This window comes from Papio anubis, chromosome 9 (genome assembly GCF_008728515.1).
Source record: "Papio anubis isolate 15944 chromosome 9, Panubis1.0, whole genome shotgun sequence".
Classification (NCBI taxonomy): domain Eukaryota; kingdom Metazoa; phylum Chordata; class Mammalia; order Primates; family Cercopithecidae; genus Papio; species Papio anubis.
The window spans coordinates 80,012,337-80,019,381 of record NC_044984.1 but is presented as its reverse complement, the minus strand read 5'-3'; the positions used below and the strand labels follow the sequence as shown (position 1 = coordinate 80,019,381).

At 38.1% G+C, this 7,045-nt stretch overlaps 1 pseudogene across 1 annotated transcript; it reads left to right on the top strand.

The window, feature by feature from the left end:
- Positions 1-1,582: 1,582 nt before the first annotated feature.
- LOC101003661 lies at positions 1,583-2,964 on the top strand (annotated as a pseudogene). The gene has a single exon (XR_161996.5). The product of XR_161996.5 is annotated as a protein SEC13 homolog pseudogene (transcript).
- Positions 2,965-7,045: the final 4,081 nt, after the last annotated feature.

Below are 7,045 nucleotides of genomic sequence, written 5' to 3'. Positions count from 1 at the left end.
AGGCTGAACCAGGAATAAATTGATTCCCTGAACAGATCAATAATGAATTCTGAAACTGAATCAGTAATAAATATCCTATGAACTAAAAAAAAAAAAAAAAAAAAAAAAAAGCCCAGGACCTGATGGATTCATAACCGAGCTCTACCAGATATACAAAGAGGTGGTACCATTCCTACTAAAACTATCCAAAAAATTGAGAAGAAGAGATTCCTCCCCAACTCATTCTATGAGGCCAGTATCATCTTTATACCAAAGGCTGATAGAAACACAACAACAACAACAACAAAAACTTCAAGTAAATATCCTTAATGAACACTGATGCAAAAATCTTCAACAAAACACTGGCAAACCAAATCCAGTGGCACATCAAAAAGCTAATCTACCATGATCAAGTAGGCTTCATCCATGGAAAGCCAGGTTAACTCAACTCACACAAATCAATAAATGTGGCGCATTACATAAACACAACTGAAGACAAAAACTGCACGATTGTCTAAATAGATGTAGAAAAGGCTTTTGATAAAATTCAATATTCCTTCATGTTAAAAACTCTCAATAAACTAGGTACAAAAGGGACATACCACTAAATAATAAGAGCAATCTATGACAAACCCACAGCCAACATCCTACTTAATGGGCAAAAGTTGGAAACATTCCTCTTAAAAACCAGCACAATACAAGGATGCCCTCTCTCACCACTCCTATTCAACATAGTCCTAGCCAGAGAAATCAGGCAAGAGAAAGAAATAAAAGGCAACCAAATAGGAAAAGGGGAAGTCAAAAATTATCCCTGTTTGGAAATGACATAATTTTATATCTGGAAAACCCAGTATTCTTGGCCCAAAAGCTCCTTCAGCTAAAAAATTTCAGCAAGGATACAGGATACAAAATTAATGTACAAAAATCACTAGCATTTCTGTACACTGACAATAGCCAATCCAAGAACCAAATTAGGAAGGAAATCCCATTCACAAATGCCACAAAAAGAATAAAATACCTAGGAATGCAGCTAACCGGGGGCGGCGGTGGGTGAAAGATCTCTACAATGAGAATTACAAAACATTGCTGAAAGAAAGACAAAAAGAAATGGAAAAACATCACATGTTTGTGGATAGGAAGTATCAATTTCATTAAAATGGCCTTACTGTCTAAAGCAATCTAGAGATGAAATGCTATTCCCATCAAACTACTAATGACATTCTTGACAGAACTAGAAAAACCTATTTTAAAATTCACATGGAACCAAAAAGAGCACTAATGGGCAATAATAAAGCAATTCTAAGCAAAAGGAAGAAAGCTGGAGTCATCACACTATCCAACTTTATACTACAGGGTTACAGTAACCAAAAGAGTATGGTACTGGTACAAAAACAAATGCATAGATCAATGGAAAGAATAGAGAGCCAGGAAATAAACCCACACACCTATGACTATCTGATCTTTGACAAAGCTGACAGAAACAACCAATGGGAAAGAGGCTCCCTGTTTAATAAATTGTGCTGGGATAACTGGCTAGCCAAACTCAGAATATTGAAGCTGGACCCCTTTCTTACACAACATAAAACACAACTCAAGATGGATTAAAGACTTGAATGTGATTCTGAGGCGCCGCCGGGAGCTGCCACGTCCGAGACCCGGAGCAGCCACCGCCACAATCATGGTGTCAGTAATTAACACTGTGGATACCTCCCATGAGGACATGAATCACGACGCCCAGATGGACTACTATGGCACCCACCTGGCAACCTGCTCATCAGACAGGTCCGTCAAAATCTTTGATGTGCGCAATGGAGGGCAGATCCTTATCGCCGACCTCAGGGGTCATGAGGGTCCTGTGTGGCAAGTGGCCTGGGCTCACACCATGTATGGCAACATCCTGGGATCGTGCTCCTATGATCGGAAAGTCATTATCTGGAGAGAGGAAAATGGCACCTGGGAGAAGAGCCACGAGCACGTGAGACACGACTCATCAGTGAACTCGGTGTGCTGGGCCCCCCATGACTATGGCCTGATCCTGGCCTGTGGGAGCTCAGATGGGGCCATCTCCCTGCTGATGTACACCGGGGAAGGCCAATGGGAAGTAAAGAAGATCAACAACGCTCACACTATTGGCTGCAATGCCGTCAGCTGGGCCCCTGCTGTTGTACCTGGAAGCCTCATAGACCAGCCTTCGGGGCAGAAACCCAATTACATCAAGAGGTTTGCATCAGGTGGCTGTGACAACCTCATCAAGCTGTGGAAGGAGGAGGAGGATGGCCAGTGGAAGGAGGAGCAGAAGCTAGAAGCGCACAGTGACTGGGTTCGAGATGTGGCCTGGGACCCCTCCATCGGCCTGCCCACCAGCACCATCGCCAGCTGCTCCCAGGACGGTCATGTGTTCATTTGGACCTGTGATGATGCCTCAGGCAATACGTGGTCCCCTAAATTGTTGCACAAGTTCAGTGATGTGGTGTGGCATGTGAGCTGGTCCATCACAGCCAACATCCTGGCTGTCTCCCGTGGAGAAATAAGGTGACCCTGTGGAAGGAGTTGGTTGACAGGCAGTGGGTGTGCATCAGTGATGTCAACAAGGTCCAGGGCTCCGTGTCAGCGTCAGTCACAGAGGGCCAGCAGAACGAGCAGTGACAAGACAGGTGGGGCCTGGCTCCCTACCCGCCAGCGCCAGGACTGCTCCTTCCTGGGCCAACTGACCAAACAACTGGGAAGAGCCCCCAACTCCAACAGGATTGTTTTCCCAGGAGGAGTTACAGATGCAGCCACAGATTGATCATCTGCCTTAATTATCGGAGATGCTTTGTAATCTGCTGTCCAGCTGAAAGCACTCATGTTATGAGGAAGAAAATCCGGCAAATGAAGTTCAAATCTATTTTAAACTATTTTGGGCCATTTTTATGTACCTTTGGGTTCAGGCATTATTTGGGGGGTTTTGTTTCCAAAGTAACTAAATAAAGTCATATTGCTTATTTAAAAAAAAAAAAAAAAAAAGACTTGAATGTAAAACCTAAACCTGTTAAAACCCTGGAAGACAACCTAAGGAATACCATCCTGACCATAAGAATAGGCAAAGAAGACACCAAAAGCAATTGAAACAAAAGCAAGAAGTGACAAATGGGATCTAATGAAACTAAAGAGCTTCTGCACAGCAAAAGAAACTATCAAAATAATAGTCAACCTATAGAGTGGGAGAAAGGAGTTGTAAACTGTACATCTGACAAAGAGTATCTCACATCTATAAAGGAACTTGTAAGAGAAAAACAACCTAATTAAAAAGTGGGCAAAGGATATGAACAGACACTTTCAAAAGAAGACATACATGCAGCCAACAAACATGTGAAATAAAAAAGCTCAATATCACTGATTATAAGAGAAATACAAATCAAAAGCACAATTTGATATCATCTCACACCAGTCAGGATCATTATTATTAATATTAAAAAGTCAAAAAGTAACAGATGCTGGTGAGGTTGCAGAGAAGAGGGAACACATACACTGTTGGTGGGAACGTAACTTACTTCAACCATTATGGAAAGCAGTATGGTGATTTGTCAAAGAGCTAAAAGCAGAACTACCATTCAACCCAGCCATCCCATTACTGGATATATACCCAGAAGAATATAACTCATTCTAATATAAAGACATATGCACGCTAATGTTCAATGCGACACTATTCACAATAACCAAGACATGGAATCAACCGAAATGCCCATCAATGACAAATTGGATAAAGAAAATGTGGTGCATATACACCATGGAATACTATACAGCCATAAAAGAGAATGAGAGCTTGTCTCTGGTGAGAACACAGACGGAACTGGAGGCTATTACTAACTGGAGGTTAGTAAGCAACCGAACACAGGAACAAATCAAGTCCCATATGTTCTACTTCAAGAAAATGGAGCCAAATGGATGAGAGCTTATGAATACAAAGAAGGGAACAACAGATACTGGGGTCTACGTGAGGGTGGAAACTGGGAGGAGGGAGAGGAGCAGAAAAGATAATAATTGGGTACACCTATGTAAAAATATTCACATGTACCCCAAAACCTAAAATAAAAGTTTGTTTGTTTTTTTTAAAAATAACATAATGTATAAAAATTGTCAAAGTGGCTGGACATTGATAATAGAATTTTTCTCCCTACATTTTCTACAGGTTTCAAGATTTTAATTAGGAACAAATAAAATAAACATTATTAAACAAACAAAAAAGTGGTTCAGATGGTGCATTGAGGCCGGGCACGGTGGCTCACGCCTGTAATTCCAGCACTTTGGGAGGCCGAGGTGGGCGGATTACAAGGTCAGGAGATTGAGACCATCCTGGTTAATAAAAGATAGTGAAACACCATCTTTACTAAAAATACAAAAAAAATTAGCCGGGCCTAGTGGCTGAGCCTGTAGTCCTGTAGCCACTCAGAAGCTGAGGCAGGAGAATGTGAACTCCGGGAGTGCGAGCTTCAGTGAGCGGAGATCGCACTAGCCTGGGCGACAGAGCCTCTCCCTCCTCCCAGCTTCCACCCTCAGGTAGACCCCAGTATCTGTTGTTCCCTTCTTTGTATTCATAAGCTCTCATCATTTAGCTCCCATTTCTTAGTAAGAACATATGGGATTTGAATTTTTGTTCCTGTGTTCATTTGCTTACTAACCTCCAGTTAGAAATAGGCTCCAGTTCATTTGTGTTCTCACAGGAGACATGCTCTCATTCACTTTTATGGCTGTGTAGTATTCCATGGTGTATATGTACCACATTTTCTTTATCCAATTTGTCATTGATGGGCATTTAGGTTGATTCTATGTCTTGATTATTGTGAATAGTGCTGCATTGAACATTCACGTGCATGCGTCTTTATAGTAGAATGATTTGAGACTCCGTCACAAAAAAAAAAAAGATGGTGCATTTAATATTATGTGATTTGTGATTTTAATCACAATTAAAAGAAAAAGAAAAACATTTCTTGGCTAATATTAGAATGCATATATCTGTGTATTTCCATCTTATGGGTAGTTTTCTGTATTGTGGCTATTTAGATTCATCTTAACAGAACTGTTTATTTACACTTACATTTAAGTCGTAAAGTTAATGTTCTTCAAACTTTCTAAAAAAACATATTTTTTCAATGAAGATACTGAGTTACATTAAGTAGGATTACTTTCCTGACTGTCCTGTGTACTATTAAATAAAATTCTCTGTACCACAGTGAATTTCTATCACCACTTCTGCTAATTATCTTACTTCATGAAGTATTACATTTACAGCCTATCGAACAAGATAAAAACCCTTCATCTTTAAAATTGTGAAGAATCATCTCTCTCAAGTTCACCAATTTCCTCGAATTTCTCCTTTTACAAAATGCCACATTTTATATAACACACACTCTTCAATGAATTCAGAAGTTTACAACACTCAATTTCAACCTATAAAACCTAAGTTAATTTCTTATGTAGAACATGTAACAAAAATTGTAGTTGTTAGTTATTCCCCACTGAATATATTTCATTAATTGAGTGGTTACTACAATGACTGAAATGTAAGTACTCAGCATTGAAAAGTGGATAAAATGTGTGAGTTATTCTATGTAAACTGATAATTTTATATAGTTTAAACATAAATTATCTAAATTGTTATGCAAAAGCAGGTGAGCATTTGAGACTGGAGATATTTAGAAAGAAGGAGACAGGATTCAAGAGAGCTCAATACTCTGTGAAATAGGACATACGTGGAAGAGATTCGATGGTAGATATACATGATGAAAAATTTTAAGGCATTTGCTGTGCCGAGTGTAATAAAGCCTCCTGAACCTTTTGTCTGTGGAATTTTTCATAAAGTTATACATTGCTCATTCATGTTTTTGGAGCTTGTCAATATTTTCTGAGGAGTGTAAAAAGGTACTGAGTTCTGCCTGACATGTAGAAAGAAGCAATAACCATGACCACACTTAGGGAAGTCCACATTTAAGACACAAATATACTTGAACAGATACTCCTAGGTGGTTAAGGTCAATTTTTCTTTTCTTTCGTTTCTGTGATTGTACTTGATTGAATATTTCTTCAATGTACTAAATAATTTATTTTTCCATGTGGATATAAGTTGATAACAAATGTGTGGTGCTGGATTAACTAGAGAGTCAAGAAAACTGAATTCTTGTCATCTTTCTCCTACAAACTAACAGAGTAGGAAATGTAGTTAATCTCTATAGATTGTCTCAACATCTGAGAAAATAAGATGCTTGAACTATTTCATAACTAATCTTCAAGAGTCTCTTAAGCTCTATGTACCTCACCCCTGTTCTATATATGTTTATATCAGCATGTAAATTTAGTAGTTCAGGTGGTAAACTGTTCTAGTTCTTCTAGGCTCCAACATTCTATTAGACCTTAGAATAGATTAGAAATGCATGTGCAGGTTCTTCTCTTATCACAGAGAACTCTTTATTAATCTGTAAAATAAATCTAAGGGACTATCTAGATAAACATCTGAAAATAAGGGTAGAGCATTCTCTATACCTGCACTGTCCAATAAGGCTTTTGTGATAATGGAAATGTTCTGTAATATGGAAGCCATCACATACGGTTATCGAGTATTTACTTAAAATACAGTCAATGTGCTTTCTTACCTCATTACTCATATACATTTTTAAGTATTTTTCTATAAAATATTTAGATGTTAATAAAAACTAAAATGCTGAAAGAAGACTTTTGAATTAACATGATTTTATAATTGAGAGTAGCTTTTTCAAACGAAAAATGATTTTTAAAAGTTTATAATTTTACACAAAAATTGAAAAGGTCTATGTATAAAATGCATATAAAGTAAAGAAACGCAAAATGTGAATTTGAATTGGCAACACATGTAACAAATAGCTCATTTTTCTCAGGTTAGTTCACATGTATAAAACATAATAAGATGGCATAAGAAAGGTAATTAAAATCAGAAAAAGATTAAAAAGAATAGCTTTTAGAAAAAATTCTATAGATATATAAATAGGTTCTCAATTTCACTCATATATAAAGACATGGAAACAAAAGATGAGATTCTATATTTTGCCCATGA